Below are 11,092 nucleotides of genomic sequence, written 5' to 3'. Positions count from 1 at the left end.
ACTTTCCTCTGCATTTCTGGCGGATACTGACAATACGTGTTATATACTTCTACGGGAGTTATCGACATGTCTGAAATCCACCTAATCGCATCCTTCGTGAAAATTCATGTTTCCTCATTTATCAACTTGCGACAAGGAAGGAACCATTTTTGTACTAACATAGTGTCCAAACTATCACAATCAATATCTACATTCTGTAATCTTTCCAACTACCTTCTATGCTCAAAAACCCTCTTGACGTGCTCATGTACTTTCTCTGCAGTATCTCTTGAATATGCTAAAACATTCAGATCCCTCAACCCTTGTGGGGGATGTATATCATCTAATCTGTTCCACATTATACGTAAGTGAATTCCCAACCCTTCAATAAAAACATTTTTCTCAGGAAAATTATCTAAGTTAGAGAGTGAGGCAAAAACATCAGCTTGTTCACCCTTCTCCATAAAGTGTCTGGCCCATGCAGTCAATTCATGCTTTCTCTCTTTAGACACAGTATTACGAGTTACAATCTTTGATCCCGCTCCCACTCCCACTTCCAAGATGGCCCAAAACACGACGACTCTACAAACGCCTTTTTGACGGAACGTCTCCCTAGATGAATGTGAACTCAATTATATTATATATATATTGTTTTTTTGGTGCACCAGTCCTGGAGGTACTGCAATACCAGGTTGATGCGTGGAGTGGACAGAACAAGCTCCCATTCCATATCCCTGTTCCAAAAATCAATTTAATATATGGTCCTCTGATTGAGGACTTATCAGATATTAAACTGATAAGAACAGATGCTGCACTTGATCTTAGCCAAAAGCCTGAGAAGCGATACTTTTATTTACTATAAATAGTTATTGGTGCAATAAGCCCCGAGACGGCAGGCCATTACCGCCTAAGGTAATGCCTCCCAGGCCCACAGTTACAAGCCTGAGCGTAACGGGAAGTCTTTGACCAGACTACTTTTATGTTAGAGGTTTATATTAGTGGCAGAGAGAGATCTAGGGTACACAAGAGCTGGACAGAGCTCGACCTTTGGTATTGTAGGATATCCTGACAAGCACTGTGTTGCTATTTGTTCTTCAGTAGAGTAGAGACACCCCTTCTCCGAAGTACGGACAGGAAAGGCCTTCTTTCCTTTAATAAAATATAGCAAGTTAGAAACATGACCTCTTGTTCGTCTCCTATGTCTAACCTACCTCACGTGACAAAGGGGGCATCACGTGTCAGAAGATATTTCGAATGAGTTTGAGCCGCCTCCCGGACATCCCCATTAAATGCAGGATACAAACGTCTTCACGGGAGGGCAAAAGGAGCACCTGTCCCGGACCCCTACCCAGGGTGGGCCACTGACAAACCGGCCGATGAATAAATGCCAACAAACTCCATAGTGTTGATGAAATCCCAGATGACCTCTATGATGTCTCGGGAGGATAGCTCAGGGGCAACGCGCTCGCCTTAGAAGCACGATGATGCGGAGCAACACTGGTTCGATCCCCAGGTCTGCGCTTAGAAACCAAGCACGTTATAGATAACCAATTACAATGATATTGTGTAGGCTGCAGTTGAGGTATGGATCTGTTGCCTGGCTGTGGTTTACAACTAAGGTCAGATCTGATCAATTATTCATGTGTTCACCACATTACATACAGCTTGTGTGTTCACTATAGCACAACTTGTGCAGCATTTACACCTTTCTTCTGGAAATGCATTGATCATATCCAATAACCAAAGTTTAAATGCATATTAAAATGTTTGAGCTTGCTTTCAGGTCTGCTTATTTGACACAAAAAAAGGTTTGCTTTTTTGCACAATTTCAAATGTCCTACTTCACATCATGTATAGCACTCAGCAACTCTGTGCCGAATAACGACTGTTCTGTGATGACGTTGTCACATAGTTTCCTTCATTGGGTGTACTGAAAGTTTTTAAGTCTCGTAGTGAAGACAGATGAGATGTATTAGTCTCACGTCAATTGGTATTCTGGTATTCATATCCCTCCCTGGGGGAATTAGAAAATAAAGCTACAGTAGAAGTCTTCTCCTTTTGCTGAACAGGTTTCTCTTCTTTTTTCATGTTGTGATGTTGGGTTTCATGCCATTTGATTACTTACCAAGTTGAAGTTCAAGCTCAAGTTCTTGAAAGTAAGTCAAATGTCAAATAACTGTACATTGCTATAGGACAAGAACTGGGAAAGACTGCGGTCAAGCGTTGCAACTGCAGACTGGTCTCAAATCCCAGCTACATCATTTAACCGAAGTGTGTGACCCTGGGCACTCAGGAGGTTTGGTTTGGTATGGGGGTGGGGAGGTCGGGAGGCAACAGGTCAATAGTGCCACCCGGGGAAGGACCTCAGGGGGCTGGAATGGCAGGGGGAGAATGTATATTTGTGCCCGTTGTTCAAGCCAACTGATTGGCTAATGGTACTTCCCCAGTTGCGAATCTGAGTTCTGTGTCTATTCTTGGGTATGTGCACCTTTTTTTATATAGTTCCTGAACTGTGTCCTGCCATGGAATGGCTGCCACGGTGAATCTATATATCCCATATAGATTCACCGTGGCAGCCATCCTTAAAATATGTCCTGCACCCGTGCTAGAATGCAAGCACCCTTGACATGGACGGCCATTATTTTTCTGATTCCAGCATGGGGGAAAGGGCTAAGAGGACTTGAGGTGGGTATCACGCCTATTTTGATCACCTTCAGGGCAGCATATAAAGGTATAAAGGGGGGGCCATCGGAGATACATGGAACCCTTCATTATCTGGTTCTGAGTAGGACCTCGAATGTGTGCATACCCCAGGCCCCAAACATTCATTTAGATGGGTCTGATGCTGGACACCTTTGTGAATGAGGTGACCGCTGCATTTTCTTTTAAAAATGACCGTCCAGGTAAAGTCCATCTTTTGTTCTTCACAGGGATGTCCAGTTTTTGGTTAATCAGGCTCAAAGTTTCCTTATGGAGGATGGTTCGGGTGAAACAGTCTTTCACCTTGAAGACACCGTCCAGCGACTCTGATGGTGCAGTCTTGGTTGCAGGCACTGGAAGGACGTTTCCTTGATCAAAATGTACAGGATGCCCAAAAACAATCCAAGGAATCAATAACAGAGTGCACGTTTTGCAAGAAAAACAGATTTATTACATGCAAATATGGCCGGGAGGGTCAGTCAGCTCCATAGAACTAAAAAAAAACTGAAAACGCTCTCCACACGCCAATATTAGTTGACAGTTTTATAGAGGAAAACCACAAAACAAGATTTGTTACAAATATCAAGTGCATGTTAATACCATTGCCTAGTCACAATACAGAAATCTAAACACAACCTATACAACCCAAACCCCTTGGTCAGTAACCTACCCATGATCATTTAAATGCCACCCCTACTAATTACCTAATTGTGTAGTCAGCAATAAATGCTCAGTTTTGATTGGACAACATTCTTGATATTACTGTTGCTACAATGGCCTTTCCCTATTGGCCAGGAGAACTTAATGATGTGCGTGCCACCCGAGACGGCCCAATCCGGAAGCGAGTGTGAACAGTTTAGTCAGTAACCTGTGGCAACAGAATGGACCAAATACTACTGAAGTGGGAGAATGGAACAAAAGGCTCCCACCAATCCCTTCTTACCCCTGGCCTAGAGGATCACGGCCCAGGCACCCGCCACGAGAGGAGTTTGCCCATTTACCAGACGACCAAATACCCTGGTACAGGAACATACGAATGTGCCCACCCGCCTGCCCACCCGCCTGCCCTGCCCATGCCGACACCTGCGGCATGGATGGACTCGACTGAACCATCCAGCACTAAATCAACACATCGTTAGAGATGCCATGACGACCTAGCCAATGGTCAGCACACCCGTGCAAACATGCACACTGGACACTCCCACACCAATCCACACGAAGAACATACTCAGTACTATGACGCAGGTGACGGACACACCCACGGACGTGCATCTTTATTATTTTTCACATAGGCTTTTCAAAATGCAGAAACGCAAGACGCACAATGAACTCATCTAAAAAGCTTGCTCACGCTTCTCCTAAACCCATGCGCCATAATGAGAAATATAATGAAGACACGATACTGGGGATAAAGCAATATGATACCATAACCTAAAGCGCCTGTGTATCAAACGGCTCCACCTATGCACCAGGCCCAAGTAGGCCGCAAGCAAGAGCTTCCATGAACATTGAATGAGCAAGAGTTCAGTTGCTGACCCTGCAGAATGAGCCCGGCGAGAGCAGACAGTCAAGGGCACAATGTTGCAAACTCGCATGCCGCAAGCCGACGCCAAGGTCACACCTGCAAATTAAGCCAGGCACACAGTGGAAAATGCAATATTAATTGTGCAGAATTCTGCCTCAACCACGGTCCCACCTCACGTGACCAAGCCGAACCTGACAGGGTGCCAGGCCCAGGAGGAGGGAGGCGCCTGGATCCCCCGTTTCAAGACACAGGCAGATACAATTAAGCGACTCAATGGACATCTGCGGCGGTGGGAGTAGTCGGCCTTCCAGCATATGAATAAATCCTCACATTGTCTGCACATACCCATAGTGAAACATTGTTGCAAATGACAGGTGCACCGCGAGCTGGGAACAGCGATGGTCCCAGACTGGGGGGCTCGCGAGTGGACCAATCAGAACATGGGGCTCTTATCACTGACACCATTAACATTGACCAATCCTCAGGGGTCTTCATGTAACAATTTTCATGTATCAAATTGAAGGGACAACCCAAGTATACCACCTGACTAACCCTCGACCACTAATGATGCTCTCTATACGTATGCTATGCTAACCCTACCACTCGAGGAACCAATCCAGAGTGGCGATAGGTTTTTTGCTAACTTTCCCAGGTGAAGCAAGTAGCGCGTCATACTAAGGTAAAAAGGGCCTGCGAGCCCCACAATTGAGAGAGAGTGTCAGGACGGACGCGTACGATCCTTGACCCATCCCTGCCGTTTTGTTTAATAAACAGCAGAACCACCTTGCTTCTTGCGTGTGTCTCATACTCAATTTTTTTGGGATATACGGGAGGAGTTGGGGCCTCCCTGCCCAGAGGTCCGCGGACGGCCCAGCCGACCCCGGGAGAATTTCTCCCCGACAAGTTGGAGGCACTGCTGAGATCTGTTTGAGGTCTGCTTTTATTTTATTTTACCGAGTACTCCCGTTGCGAGGAGGCCCGGCGGCGCGGCCCCCTCTGCCGCTGCCCCCATCGCGGAACTGCGAGAAGACCGGACAGCGCAATCCGGATATTGGCCTTCGGGAGCCGGTTGAGAAGTATCCCGCCCGCGGTTGGCGAGTGTCCAGACGTGGTCCAGACGAGGGGAGGTGGCGAGCCGCTTGGAGGGGTGCACGCAGTCGAGCGGCCCCGCATCAAGAGAACTTGGTGAGTATGCCACGCACAACAAGCAATGTAAAATTGTGAGGGAGGGGGGAGGAATTGAATATGGGAGGCGGGAGGTGTTGCACAGGTGTGCGGCGAAGGTTTTATAAATAAGTGTTGGCGATGAAATGGATGGTAGCCGGACAAGTGCGAGAGCAGTCCGTTATGTTACGGGAGAGAAGGGGGCGGAGCACGAAAACATCACGTGCGGCCGCTCGTAGACACTGATTGGCCTAGGTCACGACCACGTGTAAGGATGTGTGTGTGTGCGGTTTCCTACGATTTGGTAATTACTGATCAATGAGTAGATGAGGATCCCTATTGATCGGGTAAGAAACTCGATAGATAGATGGCGTTTCCCTGTAGGCGGTAGCTAGCTGGTTGCCCAATACGGAAGATAATTGGCTGGTTAAGCCCTCCTGTCGAGGGGCATATCACACGCGAGGCGACGCAGTGTGCGCAGTCCGATTATATCGTTGATTACCTTGTTCCAGGCGTGACAGGAAGACAGCTGTGGGGTTAACGGGGGTAGATTGCAAGTGTATTTTGAACTTTTAAAAAACATATGAAGAACTTATCAGTAGTTTGAAGAGATCGGTGACGTCACCAGTAGGGCTTTCATAGGATATCTCGAGCACAAGGAATCTTTATTTTTGAGAGTGGTGGGGAAGAGAGTTGTGGTAAGGGAGTGGAAACAGAGGTAAACGGTAATGAGTTGATCGGGGGGAAGGTGAAAAGGGGGACGTGGCTGCGCACGGAGAACGCCGGCCACGGCAAGTGTAGAAAAAGGAGGAGGAGCAAGCGAAAGTGGGACGGCTGTATAAGAACGTCACAAGGGGCACGCAGCCGCAGGGGGCTACGTGCGCCTCGGCCGCAGGGGGCCGTAAAGGTGTTCGATAAAGGAAGAAACGAAAGAAAAGAATATACAAATGTAAATGCTATATTTTACTAATTTCCTTTAGCGGACTATCGCAAGTCCCCAAACTTACGGGGCCAGGTAAAGATATAAGGCTGTATAGTGTAAACTGTTAGTAAGATAACCACTACCAAATAGGGGAAGGATAACAAGTGAAGCGCTACTATGTCATACGGGGCAGGATCGGGAGGGTGGGGGAACACCCTCACTACCCCGCTACAGCACATATGTACAACACTGTCCCCCCATAGGGAGAAACTGATCAAGTATAGCATAGAATGGACACAGGGGACGGACAACAAAATGACGACACCATGGGCGCCTAATGGTAGTTTCGATCCATATACCCAACATTCACTATTAAACCATCTGCATAACACATACAAGGGGAAGAAGTTGACGCACCACGTGGAGGTGTTTAACTTATGGAGGATGTTCCAAGGGTCCCGACCAGGACCAAACGGAATGTTTATTATGGGGGGAACAACAAAGGAAGAGAAGATTAAGGAGGAAGGAGAGAATGGGGAGAAAGAGAGTGAAGGCACACAAAACACGGGGAACGGAGAAGAGGGAGGAGAGAAGAGTAACAACATAAGCGAAAAGGAAATAAAAAAGGAACAGAACGGCAATATACCCCTGGCGAAGGTAGTGAAAAAGGAGGAAGGGGGGGTATATATCCTTTAACAGAACTATGAGACATGGTTCAATTAAGGGCGGCTGAGGGGTACTCGAACCCGGCATACAGCCCGCCACCATATACAGCCACAGGTAGCCACACAGGAAGGGAGCAGAGTAGCACGACGGGATCAGCTCGCACGAAAATGCCCGCGGGGGAAGGGGGGATTGGCGAGGAACAGATCGCAGGAATAGGACAGGATGAGTGGGTAGCTGCACAGGTATTATTAAAATTACGAGGTTCATTAACAGAAGAAGAGGAGGAGGTAGTAAGGAAAATGGACGAGGACAACACCAGGAAGAGTGAAAGGAAAGGGGAAGAGGGGAAAAGAAAGGGCGAAGAGCTGTTACGACAGAAGGAAGAGATTTTGGAAGAACGATTAGCAGAATTAAGGGATGAGCAGAATACACTGATCAAGCAACTCGAGAGAGAGGAAAGAGAGAGAGCACGGAAAAGGAAAGAAAGCAAGGATGAGTTGGACAAAATGAGGGAACGAACTGAGGAGAAAAAGAGAGAAGCCGAAAGGGTGAAGGCAGTAGCAGAGAGGGTATCCAGAGTCGCACTGCGTGACAAGAAAAGGGAAGAAGAAGAGAAAGAAAAGGAAATGGAACTATGGAGAAGGAGATTACTATCAAAAACGACAAGGAAATACAAAGAAGGAAGGATGATAGAGGGTATATTAGAGCGGGAAAGTGCGAAATGGGAAAGGAAGAAAGAAGAAGAAAGGATAATGGAAAAGATGAGTATTGAAGTAATGGAGGAATAGAAAAAGAAAAGAGAGGAAATTGGTAGAGAAATAGCGGAGAAAAATGAAGGGGAAAGAGAAGAAAGGAGAGGGGGGAGTGAAGAAAGGAGGTATGTATACAGAGAGACAAAAGTAGCAACAACATCAGCACAAAGGGGAGCAATTGGCAAAGAAGACAATGGAGGAACGGATCTAATAGACTTAAAAACAGTAACGATTAGGGGGAAAAAGACAGATTGGGGGTTGCCATTAATGGAGGACTTTTGCAGTGAGGAAGGAGAAGGGATAGAGAAGGAAGGGAGAGACAGTGAAAGGGAAAGCTTAGATAAATTATACATCACCCGGACAAATGGAGAATCACCATGGATCTGCAGGAGAAAGGAAGAACCGGAGGGAAGTGAGGAGGAAGAGCAAGGAATAGCGGAAAGGCAGACACATGCAGCCACACCGTCACCATCCCGTCCTACATGCTCCACTACCTCACGCTCATTACGTGCAACATGCCCATCTAAACTTGCGCCCTTCCCAAACGAACTGACACCCTATGCAGGTAGGCTTAGAGACCTCCCTGGACGCAGGCAGGGAGAACGAATACACACGCCCACATTAAATAGAGGAAATGATAAAAGAAAGGGAAGAGAGGGAGGAGAAAAGGTTACGAGCAATGTGAACCCCATTGACGACGTAGAAGACAGGGAAGAAGAGAAGGGGTGTACGGATTCGATTGTGTGGGACCCAAAGGGCCAACAAGGACACAACCTAATGCCACTTCTGGAGAGGGGAGGGGTTAGACCAATGATAATATAAAGTGCAGGCTCCCATCATTAAGTGGAGGTGCGGGTAAATGGATATATGAAATGGAAAAACACACCGCAGGACAGAAATTGGCAGTGGGGCACGTAAAGGGCCTTCTAATATCAATATTAGGGGATGCAGCGGATGACATCTGGAAGAGAGCGGGCTTCCCCGGGGTCACAATCACAAACACATCACACGATGGGGCACCATTCGCAAACTGCAGACATGCATTATGGCAGGCACTGAGGGTACAGTATCCAGACACATCAGACATAGGAGCAATTACCTCGCGCAAGATGCGTGAGAACGAAGATCCTGTTGATTATATCCAAGAAATTCAAGAGAAGTGGCGCATGGAAACTAGAGAACAATGGGACAAGACACCAGCAATATTCTACCATATACTAGTACAAGGGCTCCCAGAAAGCAGTTCAGAAACAACTGAAGAAAGTAGTGGGATTGGAAGCAAAAGCATGGCCAGAAATACAACTGACAATAGTGCATCATTGTAGGACATGGCAAGAAAAAATGAAACAAAAGGAAGAGGATAGAAAAACGGAAGAGGCTAAATTAGTACAGAAAAAACGTACTAAATACACGATGGAAGGCACACTAATAACTACACCTGCAACAATGACTCAAAGCCCCACACAAGTAGTGGCTGCACAAGATCCCTCCCAAATACAATCATCACAAACTATAACACAACAGCTGCCACCCCTCCAACCACACACGACTAACCTGGGAGGAGTATACTCAACGCCAGGAGCTGGGTATTATAATTACAACAGGGCAAGGGGAGGAACAATGAGGGGGAGAGGATACGGATATAACACACAACAGCAGGTGGGAGGACTTAGAAATTTTTACCCCACCGGGCAACCAGTATACCAGGACAACACAGGAAGCTTTCCATGGCAGAACAGGGAACCACCGGTGTGTTGGATTTGTGGATTAGTAGGGCACATGTCACGCACGTGTAGAGTGAGACCAGGCACACCATCATGGAGTGAACAGGGACAACAAGGGCCCACACAGGAACAGCAGGGCATCCAGCAACAGCAGACATTGCAACAGGGAAATGGACAGCAACAACGAGTAACACAACAACAGCCACAGACATATTCACTGCCACAACAACAGGTAGCAATAGCACAACAACCCCAAGTACAGCAACCTGCCCAAATCCAAGACCATAACATAACCTCTACCAATACACAACTACAGCAAACACAACTGGGAAGGGTGACGGTCCTGGGACACAACCCTTACACAGGAAGTGGTCAATCATTATACCCTCAATAGGACAGCCCACAGACGGCCTTGGTGTGTCCCATCCTGTCGGTAACACCTAATAGTGCGGAGGAACCACGCATAGAGGTAACGATAGGTGACAAAAAATTATCATTCCTTGTTGACACCGGGGCGACCCGGTCTTGCATAAGGGAAGGTAAATTTAAGATGTCAGGTGAAGCCATGAACACCCAAGGATTCTCTGTGGCTAGGGGGTTGGTTCCCTTTACTGATAACATTTCCTTATCAATAGGGGATTATGACATGTCAGTTCCACTTTTATATTCTAGGGCATCACCAGTAAATATACTGGGGAGAGACATAATGAGCAGGTTGAATATGACGATCTCCTTTACGGAGGACGGCATAATTTGCTCCACTCCAGGAATTAACATGCTCACTGCACGACAAATTATGCAAGCATACTGTGGACAGACAGTGATTAGGGCTGAGCCAGTAGATGGTGAAGTGTTCCAGTACGGGATAGACATGGCATTTGCATGGATGCCAGGGATAGAAGGAAAGACCTGGAGGAGGCCAGCTGCCTATTTATATAGACCAGAAACACCAGCCAATGAAGCAGAAGGAAAGGTGATTTCAGTGAACATAGAGAGCATTATAGCAACTGCTGATTACATTGCAGTACATGCCCAAGACAGAGAAGGAAGAGCATGGAGGGCAGTGATAGCACTAGCAGAGGGATGTAGACTCACCCAGGTGTCAGATGAGGAGCTCTTTTCAGAAGAAAAGGAAGAAGGTGAAATGGTGTTTATGATGAGTGTAGAAATATGGCTAAGAGTGACGTACAAACAAGTGGCACTGAAAATTGCAATGGCACTTGAGGCACCCACATCCACCCCAGTTCCCTTCTTTGAGGAGGATATGGCAAAAGTACCCACATCATTATGGACTACTAGCCCCTATGACGTGGGGTGCATAAAAAGCATAGGGGGAGTAAGAATAAAATTGAAAAAGGGTGCAATACTCCCCAGAGTGAAACAGTACCCACTATCAAAAGAGGCAGATGAGGGCATATATGAAACAATAACGGCCCTTATAAATAATGGCATATTGGTCCCATCAGAATCACCATGCAACACAGCTGTATACCCAGTGTGCAAGGCTAAAGGGGGGTCTTGGCGCTTCATACAAGACCTCAGGCCTTTGAACAACATAGTGGAAGCAGAATACCCCATAGCAGCAAACCCGGCCACAATATTGTGCGGCATTCCAGCAGAGGCATCACGATTTACAGTGATAGACCTCAAAAATGCCTTT

The 11,092-nt window shown here is 46.9% G+C and overlaps 1 non-coding gene across 1 annotated transcript; it reads right to left on the bottom strand.

Annotated features, from left to right (window-relative positions):
• Nucleotides 1-633: 633 nt before the first annotated feature.
• On the bottom strand, nt 634-824 carry LOC138570447 (U2 spliceosomal RNA). The gene has a single exon (XR_011303502.1). It is a non-coding gene; the product is annotated as a U2 spliceosomal RNA (small nuclear RNA).
• Nucleotides 825-11,092: the final 10,268 nt, after the last annotated feature.

The sequence above is a fragment of the Ambystoma mexicanum genome, chromosome 2q, assembly GCF_040938575.1.
Source record: "Ambystoma mexicanum isolate Mex_15411 chromosome 2q, UKY_AmexF1_1, whole genome shotgun sequence".
NCBI lineage: Eukaryota > Metazoa > Chordata > Amphibia > Caudata > Ambystomatidae > Ambystoma > Ambystoma mexicanum.
This window is presented reverse-complemented; position numbering and strand designations above follow the sequence as displayed.